Source organism: Lepidochelys kempii, chromosome 15 (assembly GCF_965140285.1).
Source record: "Lepidochelys kempii isolate rLepKem1 chromosome 15, rLepKem1.hap1, whole genome shotgun sequence".
NCBI lineage: Eukaryota > Metazoa > Chordata > Testudines > Cheloniidae > Lepidochelys > Lepidochelys kempii.
In genome coordinates this window covers 30,805,640-30,831,356 of record NC_136394.1, presented here as the reverse complement: position 1 = coordinate 30,831,356, position 25,717 = coordinate 30,805,640, and the positions used below count along the sequence as shown (strand labels likewise).

Sequence of the window (25,717 nt, the reverse complement as noted above, 5' to 3'; positions counted from 1 at the left end):
AAGGTCTAGCTCCATTCCTTCACCCATTGCTCTGCTTGTCCGTGACTCGGGCAGTGGAGGTGATGGCGGGGGACATTAACAACAGCCGGGTGAGGAAGGCATTGTCACCTGGCCCTATCTATCCATTACCCTTTGGTGCCATATTTAGCTGGGGAAAACAGAATTCTTCCCCCAGGAGAAGGTCTGTTGGCTCGGGAATGGAGCTGCCGTGGAACAGACTCTGCGCTTCCCTCGCCAGCTAGTCATGCCTTTGAGCCATTCATTTTGGGCACTGACCAAGGGATCAATGTGCACCACAGAGAATTTTTCACTTTGCCTAATTTCTAGACTGGCTGTTAAGCATGTCTAGGGCAGCTAATTGCATTAGCAAAGCCTCAGCTGTACATTAATGGTGCTCAGTCTCTGCCCATGGAGTGTGCTGGCATTCGCTGAGACTAACTCCCTGTTTTCATAGCTACCCAGCAAACCCCAAGCCGGAGCCAGGCAACCCAGAAACTTCCAGGGAAATTCCAGGACAGCACGGCCTTCCGGTGACCACAGGCCACCTGGCACCTTCCCGAGGAGCCTCCCCTTGGTATCATCATTTGAAGTGCTACTTCCAATGTACACGTCCCCTGGCTGCCTCCTGACTGACCTGGTCTGGCCCTGCCACCAGGGCACCCATCCAAACAGGTTGCTTTGCATACTAGAAACAGTAGAGATTCTTTGAGATCTGGGGGGTGGTTTTATTGATGGGGCTGATCCTTTCCCACAGTCGTGGCTGCTAAGGACCCTGGGAATCTAGCTGGGATCAAGGCAGCTGGTCTGAACGGCAAGCCGGACCTCCTGGGGTAGGTCCCAAGGCTGGAAAAAGTGTAAGTCAGGCCAGCATTTGGCCCCCACAGGCTCCCCAGCCCAAATAGCTTTGATTAGATTAATAGATTGTAAGGCCAGAAGGGACCACTGTGATACTCTAGTCTGACCTCCTACATAGCACAGGCCGCAGGATTTCACTGAATTCAGTCCTGTTTGAAACAGATCAGAACTTCCAGAAACACACCCAATCCTGCTTTAAAAATTACCAACAGTGCAGAATCCATCACGACGCTCGGTAAATGTTCCAGTGGTTAATTACCCTCACTGTAAAAAATGTGTACAGTACTTAATTCCCAGTCCGAATTTGTCTGGCTTCAACTTCCAACCATTAAATCTTGTTAAACATTTGTCTGCTAGACTGAAGAGCCCTTTAGCAAATTTCTGTTCTCCACGTAGGTACTTACAGACTGTGATCACCCTTAACCTTCCCTTTGTTAAGATACATAGACTTAAGGAGCTGAATGGATCACTCTATCGCATGTTTTCCAACGCTTTCATTATTTTTTGGCTCTTCTCTCAACCCTCTCCAATTTATCCATTTATTACCAATTTGAAGACACTGCCCTGATTCTGATTCCCGCATCTCAAGTGAAAAACTTTGCAACTAGCACCAAAAAATCATCCAGCTTCACTCCAGTGACAGCAGCCGTTGTAGAAAGACATTGGGGACTTTGGGTTTGGCATTGCTCGTGGACCAACTACAAACCTGGTTTGAGGAGCCTTGCAAGCTTACCTACCACTTTGATACTATTGTCTATTAACAAGTAGCTTTGCTAGCGAGATTCATTCCCAGTGTTTTCATCCAGGATTATCTCACATATGAAAAGGTGCCCCTGCAGTGAGGCTCTAGACTTTTGATCTGTTAGAAACACAATTGTGCAAACAAGAAAACGAGTGGTTTCCTCCCCTCTTGCCCCTGGCAGCCCTCACTAAACCCAAATCTTAGCCCTCGTAATGGGACATCCAGCACTAAAAGCACCAGCCATTGAGCTAAAGGAGCAACTCCTCTAACTGGCAGTTGCAGTAGTCTGGTATCCTCTGGCCCAGCCAACTGTGGGGGCCACGCCATACACATTCAATGATGGAGGTTACACCAACAGCTGACCCCCAGGTTACTGAACACAGGGCACAATTCGTTCGGTACTTACGTCTTCTTTGGAGTTCAAGGTGCCTTTCTCTTTCCGTTTAGCTACCTTGGATTCTTTCTCTGTTTCCCGAACAAGCTGTTTGATGAATCCCCCAGGAATCACTGAGAAAAGTGGAGGCGGTGAGGAAGGGGGCGGACTCCGGTCCTCTTCCCTGATCTGTTTGCACAAGCAGAGGCTACATTATTTGATGTCACACCTCATGGGCCCCGGCAGAGGTCTGCTCTTCAGGCTCAGACAGCATCACAAACCCCTCGGAGATCAGTTAGTCGGCATACATGACTCAACCAAGCTCATGTATGGCAGGCCAAGTCCCGCACTCTGCTATAGCATCACACGGGAGTAGCAAAGTGAGAGAGACGTGGCCAGGGGCTTGCAGAGCTCTTTCCAGCAATCAGACGTTCTCATCGCTCATCAGACCACCACCGCTCATGATCTGGAACTGCACCCTCCCCTTGCTGAGTTCATTCCCTCCCCTTGGCTGTGTCTACTACAGGTTTGCTGTGAGCAATGGGGCCATGCATGCTGGTTTGTTATTGTAGGGTTGCTTGGGAGTCTTGGGGTTGCACCTGCTGGGTTGTTGTGGGGTTGCCTGTGAGCACACGGCTGTTTATCGTAGGGTCACTCATGAAGACCAGACTAGCAGCACCAATTTCTTTCCAAAAAACTAAGCAAATTTAAGGGAAATACCCCATAGAACTGCAGGGGAGATTTCCAAAGGACCAAGGGCAGTTAGGTGACATCCCCCAATGCAACTCCCCCTTGCACCTCTGAAAATCACTGGGGACTCTGCTGGAGTGGTCTAATTTGGGGTCATCTAGCCTAGCCAGTGCCCCATTAACTAGCTCTCCCTCCTTTGCTTAGGACATTTCAGACGTTTCCTACACGTGTCCCCACTTGTGCTGAACAAGATGTGCAGTTGGGTTTTGTTTTCTGGGGGTTCTTTTACCTTCAGTTGATTAAAAGCCACCAGCTATTTAGCAGGACACAAAGAAGGGCTGGATGAGTTTTCATCTGTCCCCCTTTATGCAGGAGGAGGGCAGAATACATATCCAGCACCTTTGCAAGTGCCGGTACAAGCCCCTGGGGGGCTCTAAGCTGGAATATTTTGGGGGCCTTCCCCACACACACAACACATACTAATAATTAATGGGGGGCCCCCTTGAGCTGCTTGGGGCCCGAAGCAATTGCTTCATCTATTTATGCCTAGTACCAGCTGTACAACATTCTAGTGTCCCCTGGCAAAGCAGCCCCAAGGATGACTTGCAGAAGCAGATCTAGGCCTCCATAAACCATCGTCCTCTCCTCCTCTTACGAGAGTGGACACGTTTAAGGGCCTCTTCCAAAGCTGACTGAAGTCAATGGAAAGACCTGCACTGCCCTCAGTGGGCTTCGGATCTGGCCCCACGCATATTGCAGCGGATGTGGCTGTCGCAAAGAGGCACAGGAACATTCTCATTTTCAAAGCTTGGAAAGCAGGGAAAGCTCTGACAGTTTCGGCCCTTTGAACCTTCTTACTTTTGTCCGAAAGAAGACTGGAACTTCAGACCCCACGGTGTTCCTCTCACACACACCCGCACGTGGCTTTTACCTCGGGTGAGGATAGTTAGTCTACTTTTCAAGCATATTTTAACTCTTTTCTTCTACCTGGAATTTACTGGCAGGAGCCATCTGCTCCCAAGGCAGTAGAGAAATAGCTCACAACACAAAACACAACTGGCCCCCTATGTGCTAGGAGCTAGAATGCTCAGAAAGGGCATTCGTGGAAGGCAGCGGACATGCACAGGGAGCAACAAGCGAGCCATTGACAATGAGATGCCAAATCTTAATGGGTAAAGTGAATCCAAAGGAATGGACCGCGCTGGCTAGCAAATGGTTAAAGCCAGGCATGCTCCTTGCCCGCCTGCTGGAAGCGCCGCTACTGTACAATTGGGAACCCTTGGCTCCTTTCACTGATGAGCTCCCTCTAAGCGCCCGAGGCCCCGCACCCAGGAGAGACATGCCACATTCAGTGGGTGCCGGAGGGAACCCTGCCCCTGCAGCAGCACGAGTGTCGTCACTTTCCTTTTGCTCCCACAGTGCAAGGCGTGATGAGATGGCCATGCTTCTGCCGTGAAAGTGCCTGAGGGCTGGAGTGCTTCGGGTGTGATACAAGGAATGATGCTTTATGGAGACAAATGACACATCGACCTGGACCCAGGACCAGACACACATACATAGGAGGGTGGGAGGAGAGAAAAAACAAAGATGTTGTTAGTCTATGAGCAAGAGATGTATGAAACACACAAGCTGCTCTGCCCCATCTCACCCTCTACATGGGGTCCGACCCAGCGGGCTGAGCAGGCCCCTCCTGGCTGGGGGTAAATAGCCTGGCAATGAGTGATGCCGCTCCGGAGATCGGGGGGAGGGGGAGAGGCAGACCCTGGAAGCTCAAATCAGTGGCAGCCAGTAGCCCTGACGTGGGTGTAGAGGACTCAGGCAGATGACACAAAGTTCCCGAGGTTAATCAGGGCCAGAGAGGGCTTGAGGAATTCACAGACGGCAACACGCTGGGTGAATGGGCAACACGACAGCAAAGGAACTGCACTGTTAACAACAGCAAAGCTGTGACCGTGGGAGGGAAAACTTTAAACTTCTCATTCCCCTCACAGCGTCTAAATTAACCATGGCAATGCCGGGAAGGGACCTAGGCCCCACTCTGGGCCTCTGCTCAGTGCACAGCTATGGCTAACGAGCTAACAAGGTGTGAGGAGGCCCAGGGAACAGGACGGTGAATGATATGGAGAACAGAAAAGCTTCAAAACAGACTCCAAAGAGAAACTGCTGAGCTTGAATTAATATGCAAACTAGATACCATTAACTTGGGTTTGAACAGAGACTGGGAGTGGCTGGGTCATTACACATATTGAATCTACTTCCCTATGTTAAGTATCCTCACACCCTCTTGTCAACTGTCTAAATGGGCCATGTTGATTATCACTAAAGTTTTTTTTCTCCTTCTGATAATAGCTCATCTTAAATAATTAGCCTCTTACAGTTTGTATGGCAATTTCCACCTTCTCTGTATGTGTATATATATATCTTCTTACTGTATGTTCCATTCTGTGCATCGGATGAAGTGGGCTGCAGCCCACGAAAGCTTATGCTCAAATAAATTGGTTAGTCTCTAAGGTGCCACAAGTACTCCTTTTCTTTTTGCGAATACAGACTAACACAGCTGTTACTCTGAAACATGGAGAACATTATACCTATATTGTACTAGCCAATAGGGTGGCCCCCTCTGACTGAGCAGCACCAGGCAGCCCAGCTCACAAAGGACATGGCGGAAATGGAGGGGGTTCAGAGGGGGGTGAGAGCCTGGGAAAACTCTCTGAAAAGACACTGAAACCACTGTTACTTAGAGAGAAGATGGAGTAGAGGGGACATGACAAAAGTCTATAAATACTGACTGGTCCAGAGAAGAGAGATCAGCAGCTTCCCTTCTCCCTCCCTCATAACACACGAGCAAGGGGGACAGTCAGTGAAATTAAAATTAAAAACAGATAGAAAGAAATACCGTTCCCACACAATATGTAACTAAGCTGTGGAACTCACTGCCACATGACACCGTTCAGGGTAAGAAGTCAATAAGGTTCAAAAAGGGATTGGGCATTTCTGTGAAAATCAAGAATATGCAGAGTTATTTAACTAACATTAGCAGTTTGGCAGGGATATTAAATCTGCTGCTTCAGGGCAACCTCTAACAATCAGACACCAGGATGAAATCTAGTGTGGGGGGCAGATAATGCCACATCAGCGACTGCAGCGTTCCTACACCTTCCTCAGAGGCAGCTGGGTCTGGGCACTGTCAGGGCAGGGTCAGAGCTGGCTGGACGGTGTCTTTGATCCCGTCTGGCAATTATGAGGTGGATCTAACCAAAGCACTGGAGTGTGGAGGAGTCCCTCATGCTGGAGGGATTCAGAGGGGGACTTTGTATCCAAAAGGCCCGTCTAGGACTATGACGCTGCCAGTGCAGGGTTCTCTCCAGGGCTGCTTTCAAACAGCTCAAGGAATGGGTTTCCTTCCTAGTTTTGTAAAAGGGAAAGCCCCATCCCAAAATGCACTGACATCCCACACGCCACCCTCCACCGCCTTGGCATGACACTCCAGGGTGGGCACAAAGGCACTGAAGAATCAGTGCAGTTGCATCTCCCATGTGTTGGCCTCAATGAATGCACTTGAGAGACCCTCGGGAATCCCAGGTGCAGGTGAAATTCCTGCTTGGTTCGGAGAGACTTTTCAAGAAGAGTTTGTCTGTGTGAAGCAGAATCCAATGGACACGTTCATACAAATGCTCAGACACACACCCCATCCTCCCACACAGAATTGTTGCCCTCATCTCATACAGCCTCTCCATAGAGCAAATCAAAGTCACTCTCTGCGTCTTTACGGCACCTCTTCACTGAGGCTCTCCAAGCATACGTGAATTAAGCCTCACAAGGTACCTTGGCGGTGGAGCGCTCGTGACTATTTGCCACCTTCCACAGCTGAGGAAAGCGAAGTAGAGTGGGGTGAGTCACCTGCCCACAGGCCCACAGTGAGTCAGTGGCAGAATTGGGACTAGAGCCCAGGAGTCCAGGCTCCCAGACACCTGTTCTAACCACTTACACCAGCTGCAAAATGCTTATGGATTCCACTTTGACCACTCAGCTGTTTTAAGCCCCATTATCCCTAACCACGTCCAGAGCCTCTCACGACTGCTAGAAGCCCACTTACAGATCTGGATCCTAGGCTATTCTTTTTATTCTCCTCCCTCTGGCATTTGGCTGGCGGGGAGATTTCAGAAAGGAACCTGGAACCCCTCAGTCAACGCTGACATGAGTGACGCCAGCACTGCCTTAAGGGCCAGGGTTTTGCTGGGTGATCAACTTTCAGAAGAAAAACACAGGTCCACAATTGTGGATTTCTCCCACCTTTTTTGCCCCCAAGAGGCAAACACACACATGGGGGGAGGGGGGAGGACGTGTCTGAGGGAGGCAATGCCACTTCCAAAGCATGCTAATATTTGGGGGCGGGGGTTGCAGATATTTCTGATGCAGAAAAGTTCCTCATTTGATTCCAGGGTCCAATTAAGGAACAGACATGCTGCAATGGGAGCATGGGAGGAGTGGTAGATATGCTGGAGGGCAGGGATAGGATACAGAGGGACCTAGACAAATTGGAGGATTGGGCCAAAAGAAATCTGATGAGGTTCAATAAGGATAAGTGCAGGATCCTGCACTTAGGACGGAAGAACCCAATGCACAGCTACAGACTAGGGACCGAATGGCTAGGCAGCAGTTCTGTGGAAAAGGACCTAGGGGTGACAGTGGACGAGAAGCTGAATATGAGCCAGCAGTGTGCCCTTGTTGCCAAGAAGGCCAATGGCATTTTGGGATGTATAAGTAGGGGCATAGTGAGCAGATCGAGGGACGTGATCGTCCCCCTCTATTCGACATTGGTGAGGCCTCATCTGGAGTACTGTGTCCAGTTTTGGGCCCCACACTACAAGAAGGATGTGGATAAATTGGAGAGAGTCCAGCGAAGGGCAACAAAAATTATTAGGGGTCTGGAACACATGAGTTATGAGGAGAGGCTGAGGGAACTGGGATTGTTTAGTCTGCAGAAGAGAAGAATGAGGGGGGATTTGATAGCTGCTTTCAACTACCTGAGAGGTGGTTCCAAAGAGGATGGTTCTAGACTGTTCTCAGTGGTGGAAGAGGACAAGACAAGGAGTAATGGTCTCAAGTTGCAGTGGGGGAGGTTCAGGTTGGATATTAGGAAAAACTTTTTCACTAGGAGGGTGGTGAAACACTGGAATGTGTTGCCTAGGGAGGTGGTGGAATCTCCTTCCTTAGAAGTTTTTAAGGTCAGGCTTGACAAAACCCTGGCTGGGATGATTTAATTGGGTATGGGTCCTGCTTTTGAGCAGGGGGTTGGACTAGATGACCTCCTGAGGTCCCTTCCAACCCTGATATTCTATGATTCTATGATTCAATGGCGTTACTTCTTCTAAACCCAGGAGCTGCCTGTCACCCAGCCCTGGTGCCCAGCTGGCCTGTCCAAAAAGCACATCCAGAGCCCCCAGCTGACCCGAAACAAAATGTTTCGATTTTCCCAACACAAAGAGAAAAAGATTTGGCAAAATCAAAAATTTTCCTGTGGACCAATTTGATTGAGTAGAAACTGCATTTTCTGTCCAAAAATCATTCCTGTGAAATTCCCAACCAGCCCTGGCAGAGAACGGATCCCGAAGCACTTTACAAACTGCACACAGGCTGTGAGGGGGCCTCTCCTCTCCAAAGCCTGCCAGGGCACAACATTATGGCGGGCAAGAACTGTAACAGAGAGTGCTTACAGACCCCGGGGGCTCGCCCTCAGCACAGGGCATGGGCCTGCACTGAGCCATGCCAGCGGAGAAGGGAGTCTTTCCCCTGCACTGGATGGGGCAAGGAAGAGAGCCAGCCATCCACTTCTCTGCCCTGCAGGGTGTGCTGGTGCCTGGGAGAAAGCCCTTGGCTAGAGACTCCCTGCAGGGCCCCTGATGCCCTGGTGCTAAGAGGAACCGCCCGCCTGCTTAACTGTTACCTTTTAAAAGCAACCCAACTCCGTGACATTGACATTAGCACTGCACCATGAGGGGCCCAGGTGCCGGAGCTGCGGGATGGGACGGCAGCTGCTTCCCCCCCTTGCTCACAGCAACGAGCTAGAAGATGGGACATTTCCACACCTGGCAGAGAGAACAGCCTGCAGGGCCCACGCCGCCGGCTGGAGACAGAACCCCGGCAGCCGCAGCCCCAGCAGGGTGAGGCCAGACTCAACGCGGTTCTTCTACAGGGACCGGGGACCGAAGCTTTGTCCTGGGTGAGCCAGCGCCATGGACCACACCGGCCGGCCCCAGATAGCCGTTGAACCGCTTCACTGTGATATGGAAGGAGAATCCCTTTGCTTTGTGCCAGTTCCTGATTAACCTTAGGCCGCTCGGTGCAGCGTACCACGCTGGGCAGAGCTGGCTTGGTAACTCCGTTCCTCCCAAGGATCGCTCTACAGGCTGCCGGGCCCTTCCCGATCGCCCTGGGGGTCCCTCCCCAGCAGCAGGCTCCCTGCTCTCCGGGGTGGGTTTTTAATCATTCGCTCCATTCTTAGAGCCAGCCACACTCTGCGTGCAGACACCCAGCCTGCAAGGGGCTGCGGGAATCACAGCACCCCGCAATCGGCGGAGGAGAAGGGGGAGGATTAGCCCAGCCCCCAGGGGAGGCGTTGACCTTTCCTGGTTACATTTCGACGAGCTGAGCTCACTGCCTGTCCCTGCCACCTGGCCTCTCCGCAGCACAAATACCAAGGAGAGAAAGTCACTTTCCCGTGCGCCGGGAGGGCCCGGGGCGTCTCTTCCTGCTCCCTGAGCTTGGCCGCTATTTCTGCTGCTGCCGTGGTAGCCCCCAGGCCCGCCTGAAACGAGCCCAGCGGGGAGGCGTGATGGAGTCCTCGGGGGCGCCCGGCACACGCCGGAGGGTCACAGGCCGCGTCTGGCATCTTCCGCTGCTGCTACCGCGGGAGCTGCCTTGCGGCGGGCAGGGAGGCGGGCAGCGGCATAGGGAGGGCACAGGTGGCTGCCAGTGTTTGGGTTTTATAGCGCACACAGAGACAGGCACCCAGATAAACAAACCACACACACACACACTCAGACAGACAAACACACACACACACACAGACACACTCAGACAGACACACACACACACAGACACACACACACAGACAAACTCAGACAGACACACAGACACAAACACACACACTCAGACAGACAGACAGACACACACACACACACACAGAAAGGCACAGTCACCGACACACACGCGCATAGACAGGCACAGACAGACACACACACACAGACAGGCACAGACAGACACACACACACAGAGACAGGCACACACACAGAAAGGCACAGTCACCGACACACACGCGCATAGACACAGATACACCCACACAGTCACAGACACAGACAGACACACACACGCATAGACACACCCACACAGACAGAGACACACACACCCGCATAGACACACGCACAGAGACAGGCACCCACGCAGACAGGCACAGACACAGAAAGGCACCCACACAGACAGGCAGCAACACACCCATAGACACCCACACAGACAGGGACAGGCACAGACACACACACACACACACAGAGACAGGCACCCACACACACAGGCACAGACACAGACACACGTACAGTTACACACACACACAGAGACAGTCACAGACACACACACGCAGGCACAGACACACACAGGCACAGACACCGACAGACACACACACGCATAGACACAGACACATGCACAGAGACAGGCACCCACAGACACACACACACACACACTTACACACATGCATAGACACAGACACAGACACGCACAGAGACAGGCCCACACACAGACAGACAGATATTCACACACACACACAGGCTCAGCCTGCCCAGTGTACCATTAGATAAACCAGGGGTTAAGATGCCAGCGGCTGCCTGAGCCCCAGAGCCCTGACCCAGCGCCCTCCGCTCTAACCACTCGGCAGCACTGCCGCCTAGCATGGGGGGCGGAACCCAGGCGTCCTGACTCCCAGTCCCGGCTCTCGGCACTGTCCGGGCTTTCAGTGAGGCGGGGGGTGCTGGGCAGTGGATGGCAAGAGGCCCCTGGCACTGACATGACACCAGCGTAGATCAGGAGGGCAGAACTCGAGCCGGGCTGCTCTTTACAAGCTCAGAGCTCGGAGTCAGCGAGCAGAGCAGGGTCTTTCCCATTCTCCTGGGGGCTCTGAATTATCCCCAGGCTCTTTGCTGGCAGACAAAGGGCCTGGGTAGCCCAAGGCGGACATGGCTGTTGGCATCAGCTCTGCCTGCACCGGGACTGACAACTGATTAAGGGTGACACAGACATCCCTGGCCAGCCCTGTCCTCACTCCGCCCTGCCATGGCGCTAGGCTGTCCCCCTCCGGGCCATTTCCAGCACAGGCTCAGCTTGCTGGTGTGAGCAGGGCCTCTGGCACAGGGGCAGGCGTTACACCAGCCATCCCCACAGTCTTCCCCAGGCTGCCAATGATTCCATTAAATGTTCGGGTGCAGCAAGGGCATAAGCCTTCCCCTGGGCTCCCCGGCCCGGAGGGGAGGCTGGGGAACTGGCAGACATAACGCTTCTCTCTGGGCTGCACAGACATGACTTTAGCCTCACAACACGGCAGCGAGCTGAATAGTATCCCCATTTTAGTATTCCCCTTTGATAGCTGTGTTAGCACTTAGCAGGGGAGCTGGGAACAGAACCCAGGAGTCCTGGCTCACTGCATCACCCTCCCCACCTCCTCAGCTGTGTGAGGAGCACAGTCACCGCACACCAGCATGGTCACCCTGGTTGTTCAAAGCAGACACCCCTGCCAGGAGGAGGGGCAACGCCATCTCATCTGCCACCAGGTCCTGACCCTCCCTCCCTGCTCTCCGCAGGTCATCTCGAGGGTTGGCCTTGCGCTGAAGCCAGTGACAAGAGCTCCTCGCGACTGCGTGGAGAGCCGGGTGAGGCCCTGTGAGCTCCCAGCCAGCGAAGGTCGTGCCCTGCCTCACAGGGTCCATTTTGCACTGAACAGCGAAGGGGAGAACAATGGAGATCTCTCTAGAACAGTGGCTTTGAGGTTTTCCATGAATCCTCCCACCCAGGCCTAGCCGCATGGAGGGGCTCCAACAAAGGTGCTCTGAATCACGGGACACTGGGGTGCTCTGAATCACGGGACACTGGGGTGCTCTGAATCACGGGACACTGGGGTGCTCTGAATCACGGGACACTGGGGTGCTCTGAATCACGGGACACTGAGCCGCGCACATCACCCCTCCGCAGCGTCCGCCCCATGGACTCCTGCAGTCCTGACCAACACTTCCCCACACCGCTGGCAGGAGCGGCACGCCCAGCCGGGAGCTGCACAGGGGTGCTGGAGGTTAAGATTCTGTGCTGCTCACCTGATGCCTACTGCGCTGGGAGCTTATTAATATGCAAATTGGGATGAATTGTCCCATAGACCTTCGAATGGGAGATGCCCCCAGCCCTCACTGACAGACTGAAATCTGGGCATGACAGGTTCCCCAGTCAGAACTTTCCTTAACCCTTTTGTTATGCATTTCATATTCAAGGCAGCACCGTCAGCAGCTTCTCAATACAGGTTAGTAGAATGTAACCCAGAGGCAGACCATGCACACGCCTCGGGGGGACATTTCAGTACAACAATTTATGTTACCTCCGAGCAAATGAAAATTCTTCCTCCCTTATCCTGTGGCTCTGGAAAAGCACCACTGAGCTGCGAGCCTTAGTGAGTTGAGCTGCTGATCACTCTGCTGAGAGGCTGAACATGAGCGAGGGTTCGACAGGACAAACGTTTTCACAACGTTATGGCCACGCGTCTACTGGCGAAGTTAACACTTCATTCGGAAGCAAACAGCTCACACAGGAAGTTGAGAAACAGCTTCCAAAACTAACATATGAAACCCAGGTGCTGCAGTCACCGATACTGTCCTGCGGCTTCGGACTGCAAACCTTACAAGCAATAATTACGCCAGGCAGGACATTTGGTCCCGGGTGTTTTACACGAAACTTGTTATTAAGAGCAGCCACACTGCAGAGTTCTCTCCAAAGCTACCATCAAGGATAACAAGCAGAAGGGCTATTAAATCCCATGCTTTGGGGCTTCAGCCAATCTCTGGCTTTTGGAGACCTAATATGGGGGGCAAATGATCCCATAACTGCTACTGCCGGGCTCTTACACCTTCCTCTGAAGTAGCCGGTGTTGCCACTGTCAGAGACAGGCTACGGGGCTAGAAGAATCACAGATATGAGCAAGAGTTCTCAACATGAGATTCTGGCCAGAAAGCAGCGTGTTTCTGCTTTCCAAGAGTTCAGTCCCCTGCAGCGTTACTGCAATCGGTGATTCTGGGAGGGGGAGGAGAGCAGGGCAGATAGTGGTGACAAGTACCCAAAATAACAGTCCTGGTGAATGAATCATGCAGTCTAAAAACCAAGAGAGTGACACGCACTGTGCTGTCCTTACACACACACACACACACACCACCTCCCCCACGCACCCCCCCCCACACACACACACCACCTCCCCCACGCACCCCCCCCACACACACACACACACCACCTCCCCCACGCACCCCCCCACACACACACACCACCTCCCCCACGCACCCCCCACACACACACACCACCTCCCCCACGCACCCCCCCCCACACACACACCACCTCCCCCACGCACCCCCCCCCACACACACACCACCTCCCCCACGCACCCCCCCCCACACACACACACCACCTCCCCCACGCACCACCTCCCCCACGCACCCCCCCACACACACACACCACCTCCCCCACGCACCCCCCCACACACACACACCACCTCCCCCACGCACCCCCCCACACACACACACCACCTCCCCCACGCACCCCCCCACACACACACACCACCTCCCCCACGCACCCCCCCACACACACACACCACCTCCCCCACGCACCCCCCCCACACACACACACCACCTCCCCCACGCACCCCCCCCACACACACACACCACCTCCCCCACGCACCCCCCCCACACACACACACCACCTCCCCCACGCACCCCCCCACACACACACACACCACCTCCCCCACGCACCCCCCCACACACACACACACCACCTCCCCCACGCACCCCCCCACACACACACACACCACCTCCCCCACGCACCCCCCCCCACACACACACACCACCTCCCCCACGCACCCCCCCCCACACACACACCACCTCCCCCACGCACACACACCCCCCCCCACACACACACACCCCCCCACACACACACACCACCTCCCCCACGCACCCCCCACACACACACACACACCACCTCCCCCACGCACCCCCCCCCACACACACACACCACCTCCCCCACGCACCCCCCCCACACACACCACCTCCCCCACGCACCCCCCCCCACACACACCACCTCCCCCACGCACCCCCCCCCACACACACCACCTCCCCCACGCACCCCCCCCACACACACCACCTCCCCCACGCACCCCCCCACACACACACACCACCTCCCCCACGCACCCCCCCACACACACACACCACCTCCCCCACGCACCCCCCCACACACACACACACCACCTCCCCCACGCACCCCCCCACACACACACACACCACCTCCCCCACGCACCCCCCCACACACACACACACCACCTCCCCCACGCACCCCCCCACACACACACACACCACCTCCCCCACGCACCCCCCCCCCACACACACACACACCACCTCCCCCACGCACCCCCCCCCCACACACACACACACCACCTCCCCCACGCACCCCCCCCCCACACACACACACACCACCTCCCCCACGCACCCCCCCCCCCACACACACACACCACCTCCCCCACGCACCCCCCCCCCCACACACACACACCACCTCCCCCACGCACCCCCCCCCCCACACACACACACCACCTCCCCCACGCACCCCCCCCCCCACACACACACACCACCTCCCCCACGCACCCCCCCACACACACACACACCACCTCCCCCACGCACCCCCCCCCACACACACACACCACCTCCCCCACGCACCCCCCCACACACACACACACCACCTCCCCCACGCACCCCCCCACACACACACACACACCACCTCCCCCACGCACCCCCCCACACACACACACACACCACCTCCCCCACGCACCCCCCCACACACACACACACACCACCTCCCCCACGCACCCCCCCACACACACACACACACCACCTCCCCCACGCACCCCCCCCACACACACACACCACCTCCCCCACGCACCCCCCCACACACACACACACCACCTCCCCCACGCACCCCCCCACACACACACACACCACCTCCCCCACGCACCCCCCCCCACACACACACACACCACCTCCCCCACGCACCCCCCCCCACACACACACACACCACCTCCCCCACGCACCCCCCCCCACACACACACACACCACCTCCCCCACGCACCCCCCCCACACACACACACCACCTCCCCCACGCACCCCCCCCACACACACACACCACCTCCCCCACGCACCCCCCCCCACACACACACACCACCTCCCCCACGCACCCCCCCCCACACACACACACACCACCTCCCCCACGCACCCCCCCCCCACACACACACACACCACCTCCCCCACGCACCCCCCCCCACACACACACACACCACCTCCCCCACGCGCACCCCCCCACACACACACACCACCTCCCCCACGCGCACCCCCCCACACACACACACACCACCTCCCCCACGCACCCCCCCACACACACACACCACCTCCCCCACGCACCCCCCCACACACACACACCACCTCCCCCACGCACCCCCCCCACACACACACCACCTCCCCCACGCACCCCCCCCCCCACACACACACCACCTCCCCCACGCACCCCCCCCACACACACACACCACCTCCCCCACGCACCCCCCCCACACACACACACCACCTCCCCCACGCACCCCCCCCACACACACACACACCACCTCCCCCACGCACCCCCCCACACACACACACCACCTCCCCCACGCACCCCCCCCCCCACACACACACCACCTCCCCCACGCACCCCCCCACACACACACACACCACCTCCCCCACGCACCCCCCCACACACACACACCACCTCCCCCACGCACCCCCCCACACACACACACCACCTCCCCCACGCACCCCCCCCCACACACACACACCACCTCCCCCACGCACCCCCCCACACACACACACACCACCTCCCCCACGCACCCCCCCACACACACACACACACCACCTCCCCCACGCACCCCCCCACACACACACACACACCACCTCCCCCACGCACCCCCCCCACACACACCACCTCCCCCACGCATGCACACCCCCCCACACAAGTTCTGTTTGCTGGGAGAGAAAAACCAGCCAATGGATGCAGTCCACCAAAGGCAAACCTGTTACTGTAGCCCTTCATAGCTGGCTAAAAATAGCCCCCCCACCCGCTTCTGGGAGTCAAGAGCCCAGCAACAAGCACACCCAAAAAAGTACATTTTGGATCCCAAAGCAACACACGTCTCCTTCGGGACACAAACCAAACCAGCCAAGCAGAGACTCTACCTTTTGTACAAGCGGCGCTGCGGGATTCAGGGAGTTAAAGTCCTAGACGGATGCCCGGCTCTATTAGCAGCTAAAGGATCCTACCAAGCAGAACAAGCAAAGAGAGCAAGAGACCAGTGGCAAGGAGGCACCTCCCGGCTGCCCCTCCCCTTCCCCCGCCCCCTGCGATAGCAGCAGCTGAGTTGACACATGTCACTGCTAAAAATAAAGGCCAGCTCCAGGTCTGAGTGAGGCGACTGGCCGCTCCGAGGCCCACAGCCAAATGAGCTGGCAGGCGGGAGAGATTTGGGGAATTCTATATGGGGGCAAGATGAGGGAGGGGGACATCGTCCCCCACCTGCCACCCCAAGTCCACCCTCCTTGCAACTCACACACGCTCTTCGTCTGCACCGACCTTCCCGTGTGCACGCACAGCTGAACATAACCAGATATTTGGGGATGGAAGAAGGTCTGATGCAAAGGGAAGAAAGTTTCCATCAGTGGTTTAAGAATGTTCTTTGGTGAAACACATCCCAACGGGAAAAGTCCCGGCAGAGAGCTCAGCAGGCGGGAGCCACTCCAGCCATCCACACCCAGGCCGCACGTCCGGCTGCTGGCACTTGGCAGGTGCTGCCTGCCGGCCCAGCAGCCGGGAGGCCTTGGCACCACCCCTGCCCTGGCTCAGAAGGCGTCAGAGCAGCCCTATTGCTAATGAGACACAGCAGAAGAACTGTCGTGGCAGCTGGTTCCCGCACCTTGTTGGTGATTCATCATGGCACTGCCATGCAGCACAGAGCCCAGATAATGCCAAGATCCCAAGGGCATCAGAAGCGGCATTTCCAGCTAGTGCTTTCCTTATCTGCTCCACAGCCCAAGATACTCCCTGTCTGGCTGCAACTCCCTTGGCTCCCAGGGGCACATAGCAGCATTGCAGGCCCTTCGCTCTGCACCCAGCTCCTGCCAAACGGCCCTGCCAACCTCGCTCTAGCTGCCGGAGGGATTTCACTGAAATACACCGTGGGAATGGCTCGAAGCGTGTTTCTTCTCCTCTGCCCGGCAGGGAGCTGTACAATTCTGCCCAGAGCCTGCTGGCTTCAGAAGCACTCCAGCCACCCCAGCCAGAGCCCCAAGGAGGAGGTACAGCTGTTAAAGCCACTCAGGCAGCCAGAGCCTCTCACACCACCACTGGGCTCATGCACAGTCTCTGCAAAGGCAGCAGCCGGCTAAATGCAGGACGGCTTTGTGCTGACAGAACCTGGGTCTGAATGAGATGGGTGTTGGTCCACCTCTGCTGCCAGGCAAAACCTGTCTACCAGCATACCACTTCTACTAAAGATTCTCCCTCCAAGAAAACTGCCTTCATTCCATGAGAGTGCCACCCTTTTAATCCGATACCTCTGTCTGAGGGTAGCAAGAGTAATTAGCCACTGGAGCAATTTATCCAGGGACATGGGGGGCTCACCATCACTGGAAATTTTTTAAATCAAGATTGGATGTTGTCCTGCAGCAGGTGTGCGCGGACCCCTTTGGAAATCATAGACATAGTCTACAAAGCCCCCAGGGTTCCACGGACGACAGGCTGAAAACCACTCTCTAAAAAATCTGCTCTAATTCAAACAGCAATTATTTTGGGGGAAGTCAAATGGTCTGTGTTACAATGGGGGTCGGACGAGACAATCACAGTTGCCCTTGCTGAATGCAGATCTATCAGTAATCATTGTTTACTTTCAGGCTAAGGCAGAAAATCGATTAAGAGCAGAAGGCCACAGTAAGAAGGAAAGACAATTCAAACTAGGTTGGTAATTGAAGGTGTATTTTACCAGTATGAAATAGGGCACACAACATGGGGCTACGACTTGCATGTGCTGGTGAAACACCACCCAGACTGGAACTGATGGAATGGGGGGTGGGGGGGAGATAGGCCAAGCCCCTGAAAATAAAATAAAATGAAATGAAAACCAGAAAGCAATGCAGGGGAAAGCGCTCACTGACAGAGTATCTGTTGGATCTGAAATTATCTATCTAGATTAGATGATCAATCACAAATGCACACAAATCACATAACCAGCCTCAGAAATGCAGCCAGCTCAGGGGTGGGATTCAGAAGTTGTTTAACAGCACGGAGCAACAGTGCTCAAAACTAGGAAATGAAGAACACTACTCCGCTGAGACTGTGGGGGGCATTCAGATTCATAATATAAATTACTTTAATTATAGTACAAACAAAACCGAAGTGTACATCTCACCCCTTGTAAAAGAGTGCCTGGACCAGGATAACGGATGATTGCATGTGGCCAGGAGGACCTTAGTTCCAGCTCATTCAAAAGGCACCTCTAATGCCAAAGGGCTCCCCAACCTGAGGCTGAGGGATGGTTCCAAACGGAGTCTGTACTTAATCACCACCACTGCTTCCTGCAGCTCCTTCGGTTTCCCTTCCATACAAGTAGCACTGATCATGCCTGACCATGCTTAGTGCGTGAGATCTGATGAGATCACCGTCTCAGACGGGCAGCTGACCTGTGTGCAACACTTAAAATAGCACAGGTCCAGCTCTCCACAATGGAAAAAAAATCGTGTCAACTGTTGTGCCAAAATATCCAGCAAGCTTGATATAGCCAAAAATTTGGCCCTACTGATTGTAGGACAGAGTAAAAATACTCTCCCTTATACCTGCACTGTGGAATACAGCAGCCGGGGTCCTCTGCCGATGGCAGCTTCCCACTGGAGTTTCTCTAACATGGCCTAATTCTGAAGTGAATTAAAAGAAATTGAATTAGTGCCACAATTCTGCGGAACAGCGTCCACACGGGGAATTAATTCAGGTTAACTAATTATTTCAAATTCAGACTTTAAATTAACTTGGATTCACTTTCCTGGGTGCCTCTGTGTTGGGTTTGAGGAGTGTGATGTGCTAGGCTCAGGAAGCCTCTTACTGAGTATAACAAACAACTTTATGTGCCACCTACCGTCAGATGTTGCTTTTACGTCGAACTCTCACCCCAACGAGAGGGAACTGAACACCAGACGCTGCTATTTTTAAAGCACACCAGTCTAAGCCTTTAATCAACTGGGATCTCAGAACCTGGACAGAGGAGTGCCAGATTTTTTTTCTTTTTTTTTCTTTTTAAGGGAAGGCATTATTGTGTGGGAGAACACCCAGCGGGGCTGGGATTTTTGGCTTCTGGACTCAGAGACCTGCTATTAAACTTGTGCAGCAAGAGGTATCCAACTATCCGCCTTTTCCACCTTCTCTCACACAGTACCCAGCCCCTCGCTTTCTCCTGCTTCCCAAGGGATCAGTGATGGTTACGTTTCCAGAATGCCGGTGCCAGAGGTTTCAAGAGATGTTAGTGAGAAGGGAAAACAGGAATATCAGACTTCAGTTCCCTCATGCAAGGTTGACAGTTATACAAAGTGTCTCACAAACACTTGTTAAAAATACCTCCCAGTCCCACTTGAAGTGAATAGTTCAAAGGCATGCGATTTCAGAGGTCTGGATTAGGCTCTTCATGCCACTCTGAGGTACTTCAGCAGGATAGGAACAGTGGGAATTCAGATTCATCATAGGCATTCCTGCACCGTGGTTTGTGCTGGGTAATGGCCTGAGTGAATGAGTTCTCGATTTAGCATTGTGGGCATGCATCCTGTGTGATTTGGGATGTGTTTGTCACGTAGAAAATGTTTATAACCATTGCCAAGGGAGAGCCAGGGGCCGGGCAGTCTGTGAGACGCCGGGGAAAGGTGGGAAACATAAGCTTAGGTTGGTGAATGAGCCAAAGCAGAATTTAAAAGCTGCTCGGCAGCACTCAAGAGGACAGCCCAGCCTGGACGTCTCTGCTGAGCGAGTGCAGCTTGTTAGCCAGATGGGGGAATATGGCTCTCAGGAGCAAAGAATGGGCCACAAGGCTGCAGTTGAGTGCCCTAAACCGTCGCCTTGCCAGTGAATCCCAGGGCACCAGCCTCAACAACAGCTGTTGATGACGTATCTGTCTAGGCATCTGTGGCAGAGTGATCCAGCAGCAGGCTGCAGTGTGACAGGTGTGCCTGCCTCCGTTTCCCCTTCTGCTTGCCCATGAAAGGAACAGGCTGCCAGGGTCCAACACAAAGCCCCACCTCTGGGCACAATTTCTGCCTGCACACCAGTGCAGTAGTTCCCTCCCAAGCCTCACAGTAAAACCATTCTTGACAAACCCACTGTAAACATACAAAGATAGAACAGCTTCCGCCTTCCCCACTTCATGGGCAACTCTCCCAGGTCACCCACCCGACAGTCAGAAGCAGCACTGTGTTGCCACTTCCTTCTGCCCCGACCAAAGGCCTCAGTCTCCAGGCCTCCCTGCAGCTCTTCACTAAGGTCTTCGCCCAGAGGGCTCCCCACGGGTTCTGCTCCCCAGACCTCCATGCCTGCAAGCCCTGCCCCTCCTCAGGGGATAGACCCTCCTGCAACAAACCTCTGGCTTCCGGGCTCAGCTTCCTCTGACCACGCTGGATCTGCCCTTTTCCCAATGGCTCCTGCCTAGGGAGTCCCCAGCTTTGGTCAGTTCTCACCAACACTCCTGGGACAGCGCCCATCCAACTTCAGCTCCCTCACCTGGGACTCCCAAGCAGCTGCTGCCAGCTCTTCCTTATTGCTCCCTGTGTCTTAGCCTAACTTCCTGTCTGACTCCTCTACGAGTCTCCAGGTCTCCTTTCTTCTAGGGCCTAGGTGGCCTCTCCTAAGCCTAACGGGGGGCAGGGGGAAGGGGGATCAACGGAGCAGTCCCAGGTGCACTGGCCTCTTCCCTCTGAATGGGCCAGTGTCACCTTCTGACGTCATCTCTCTCACCCTGATCCTGGAAAAGTACTAAAAAGAACAAAACACCCTTAGCACAGAAAACAATGAGTCTGGTTTTCTATTGCTCTGCACTCGGGCCAGCCCTTTCACCAGCGAATCAATGCGTTCCGATCTGTTGGAAGAGACACCTCTTGCCCAAAGACAAGACAGACCAAGAGTGGAACGAGAGGCACAGCCAGATCCTGTGAGTCACCAAGCACGTTGGGGTGGAGGCGGGAACAGAATGCAGCTCTCCCGAGTCCAAATCTCCAATCACTAGGCCACACGGCTTTGTTTATCACTTGCGTAGCCATTCTGACTGATTCAAGCTGTGTTACCAACTCACATGTGGGGTAGACATGTATCTAGGATATTTTTGGGCTTACAAGCATAACAAAAAGCTCTAATGCGCAAGCGTCACTAGGATTGAGCTCAGTCATTGCATCTTGTTCATTGTGGGGAAGGAGATGTATCGAAGTAACAGGTGTCAGTAAAACTCTTTCCCACCAGATGACTCTAGGTGTTGCTTTCTTGGTTGACAGATAAAAAGCCTCAGCAACTTTAGCCTAAAATACGATGAAACGGCATTAAATTGTAACGCCGGACAGTAAATGGAAATATTACAGGAGCACTATTAGCAGTAAAAACCAGCAGCACTGAAGAGAGATTGAGGGAGGTGCCATTTATAGCCCCGGTTTGGATCGTTGGATGAGTACGTCTGCCTCCTACGATCACCAAGGTTTCTGTAGACGCAATTTCATGATGGAAATCGATGTATAAAAAGGGACATTATCAGATTGAAATCCAGTGAACTTCAAAACATGATTTAAGAGCATTTTAAGTTGCTATTCCTGCAACAGCCTCATGCTGCCAAATTTTGTGGGTTTATAATCATATTTTCCTATTCACTAATATGTTTCTGTGTGCCCTATATAAGGGCCACAGATGAGAATAGGGGAAACTAGCTGGTTGACAGCACAGAGGGAACAGTGAAACTGACATCAAATACACAAAGACATAGAATTGTTTGAAAAATCCCATTTGATTTCAAAGAAAATTTCAAATGCAACAGGTTTTTTTTGGAAGTTTCAGTATTTCCAGTAGATTTCAAACTAAACCCGTTTTCCCATCTTGTTTCATTTCAAATCACCATTTTTATTCTGTTTTTTTCTGAGAACCAAAACAAAAATTTCAACTCAAAATTAAGATATTTTCATTTTGATTTTTCCCCTTCCAAAAATTTCTCTGAAATCAAAGTGTTTTCAAGAAACATAACTGCTTTTTATCACCAAAAATGCCCCTGCAGTTAAAAAAATTTCATCCAGCTGTAGAAAACCCACTGCCAAAGCGAGAAACAGTTTCCTATCACTTTCAGCGTTCACAGCCAATGCTAGAATCTTCCCTGGAGACTTGTAAAGCACTATAGACATTTACAGATCTCACAGGCATGACTAGCCAATGTTGGGCCGGAAGCACACACAGAATGGGACCCACTGTGTCGTTTGCAGCTTTCCTTCTAACTTTTGTGGGAAGTGTGCCTACAGTCTTTGACTAGCTACAAGGAACGAACGAATAAATAAAATAACCCGTTAGCTGCAGGGATAGCAGCGCATCACTAAAACCTACACTGGGCCCTTACAGTGTCGACGAATTGTTTGCAAAAATCAGAACTGTACCTTGCCCAGGTAGCAGCATGGTGCACTGTGGAGTAACAGCCCCTTGCTACAAAATCCCTGGTGGCCCAGTGGTGACGGAGCTCCCTCAGAAACAATGGCCCTAGTTAAACCACCCTCTCAGATGCATAGCATAGGCTCCTGTGCTCTCCTAAATCTCCCTTGCTTTGCTCCCCACTCCCCACAGCAGGCAGATAATGCACGACAACGGCTTCGCCCAAGAAAGCAGCTGCTGGCAGGGCTGTCTCTCGCTGCATTTTGACAGATGGCGTCCACGGGAAAGAACTCCTGGCTCTTGGGGTGCAGGCAATCAGAGCCAGGAGAGAGCACTTGTCAATTAGCGACAGAAGGAGATTTTTCTTACCTTTGGAAGGAGTGGGATAAGCTGCATGAGACTTGCCGGATGCCCTTGTCTTATGGAGGAGGAGGGACCCCACATCAACACTGAAAGGAGTCCCCAGAACATAAACACAAAGTGCTCCCTCCCTTTCTGGGGTAGACAGGCCCTCCTTTATAAGGTACAAGCCCCACAACTGCGGCCCCCCCTCCGGCTGGATCTGGGCTTCCCCCAAGCCTTTTCTTCTTTTTTTATGCATCTCAGCGGGGGCCTGTCATTTAAAAAGCCCCCATTGCCCCTGCCCCAGCTCTGCTTCCGATCTGATTACCTTCCTCTGCACACCGGCCTGGGAAAGTGGGCGAAGAGCTGTGTCCATACCTAACTCCTCATAGCTTCCTGCTCCAAAACCACAGCCTCGCCCCGCTGTTCTCACTTATCTTAAGCAGTTCCTTGGGAGTGCAGGATGTTGACGGGGGCAGTGCCTGATGCAATGCTCAGGCATTTGCCTCGTCTCTCTGCATTCGCTTTTGGGGTTCCACTTGGTCAGATTGTCCCGAGTCTCGCTCAGCTTAGCGTGAGTTAGGGTTCTCGTTCCAGGGCAGTGACAGGAGGAAGTTGTTCTGTAGGAACCAGGCTCTCGAAGATCATCGGCATTTCCCCCCATTTTGTTACTCAGTAGCCTTTCACAGTGATATTTTGGGGCAAGGGATTTTCAGAGGCAAAGCTCTGTCTGTACTGCAGCCTCTTGGATGGCAGAATGCGTCTCTGGCAGCTCTAGGTATCTCTGGCTAAGCTATCTGGAGGCCTCCAGGGACCTGAACAGATAGGAGAAACATAATCAACTTTGCCCATTACATTTCTGTAAATCTGCTGATTTTACCACGTGGTGTATGAACCAAAACTGAAGACTTGATATTGGTGAAATCCTTTGTGCATGTGCGTTATCTTTGTTTAGTGAGCCAGGCACTGCCCAACCCAACACATCTCAAATAAAGGTGGAGCAGAGGCGATAGAACCCTGACATGAGCCTAAGGCATGGGAATAAACTCAGCCATGATGACGCAGGAGTGATGCATCTTGGGCTGCTGTCTAAAAGAGTGCAAAAACGAGAGTAATCCTCACGTGCCTGGAGAATGGAAGCAATTTACGGCATTCACAACATGTTTGTGCAGCTCCTAGCACAATGGAACCTTGACTTGGTTAGCCTCTAGGCCCTACTGCCATGTAGATGTCAGATAATACCAACTAGATAGGCCTTAGGGCTGCTTTATGTCCCTGGAGTCTTAGCGTAGGAGGGAACCAGGGAGAGGAATGCAGAGAGGAGGACAGGTCTGTAATAAAAGCAGTGTGGAGAACATCCGGAGGGTCACAAAACCCTCCTGAGGGAAACCTCCACCTTCCCATCGATACTATCCGGTCAGTCACTCTCCTGTGCAGGGAAGGCCACACTGCTGTGCAAAGGGGCCTTCCATATCCACTGCAGATGCTGACAGACATCCTGCGAGTTATGCATTTCCCTGCAAGGAAACCAGGCTGCATTAGAGCTGTGGAAGGAGCGTGCTCCTCCTGATGAGCCAGAAAGCAGGTGCCAGGAGAATGAAGGAAGCGCTGCTCTAAAATGATGGAGGGAGCAGAGAAGTTGTCCGGACAGGGGCACGCTGTGTCTTGTGGTGGGTGGCAGCTCTCTGAGCTTCTTAGTGGTGGGGAAGGGAAACTGGAACCCCCCATGTCACCTCAGGAAATCCTGAGGAGAATTATCCCGAGAAAAAAAGCATGCAGGCTCTTCAGGGCCTGCACTCCGTGCCTGGAGAAGAGCAGCGTGCTGAATTCCAGGGTTCCGCAGGGCGAGGGAGACAGAAATCTGAGCACAGCGCTCCCGTCCCAAGGAGATGGCCCTGGCTCACACTGCTGGCCCTGTGAAGCATCAGCATCAGCTGCTTTAACTCTGCTCCACAGAACAACAGCCTGTTGGGATCAACCTGCGGACTGGAAGGACTCAGGGTGGCCAGCAGGAGGGGAGACGAGTAGCTAAAGAAAAGTCACCATCCCCCTATGCACCGGTAACCTGAAGTCTCAGTGATGGGCCCATAACCAATCATTCTCTCTGCCATTCCTTTAAGGGCCTTCTTTTTCCTCGAGATTTTACTTCTTTCCTCCAAGACAAGCTGAGATGAAAGCAGTAGAAGACTAAACAAAGACTCCATGCTTCCAGGAGAGGGTGCAAAGCAGAGTGAGGGAAAGCGGTCGGGAAACTGCCTTTATATACCACATGTAACTGGCAATCATCTAGACTCCGGCTGCCTGGTAGGGGTGGAGTTGATATGCTCTCTGTATGAAGCATAGTTTTATGGGAGAGTAGAAAAAGGGATGAACTGCTTCCCACCTTGCCAAGGCAAATACCATTCACAGAGAATAAGGCGTCGGTTAGCCCTGGCAAGCGCAGCAGAGGGATCATGACCTCACTTTCTAAACAGTCTCACTGCACAGGTGCAAGCATGTCATGCTTCTGTAACCTTCTCCTCCTCTTCCCTCCCAAAATATTTCTTTAGGAGGGTCTTAAAATCTGCGTCACCTTGAGTCACAGTGCCCGTATGCCCAACAGGCCAGTGTACCCTTACCTAGAAAAGCTCACGCAGCCTTGTCCTTTTTTTTAAAAGAATGAAACACAATCGCATGGAAAGAATGAAACACAATAGCATGGAAAGAATGAAACACAATAG

The 25,717-nt window shown here is 53.5% G+C and overlaps 1 protein-coding gene across 2 annotated transcripts in view; it reads right to left on the bottom strand.

Annotated features, from left to right (window-relative positions):
• MYO18B (myosin XVIIIB) overlaps window positions 1-12,356 on the bottom strand; it is a 196,038-nt gene extending 183,682 nt beyond the window's left edge. The window contains exons 1-2 of one of the 2 annotated variants that reach the window (XM_073312543.2): window positions 12,289-12,356; window positions 2,004-2,159 (exon numbers count right to left, since the gene is read on the bottom strand). The gene's annotated coding sequence lies outside the window, so the exon portion shown is untranslated. Of the gene's footprint in view, window positions 1-2,003; window positions 2,160-12,288 lie in introns of those variants that run through there. The other variant, XM_073312541.2, reaches the window with a different exon arrangement.
• Window positions 12,357-25,717: the final 13,361 nt, after the last annotated feature.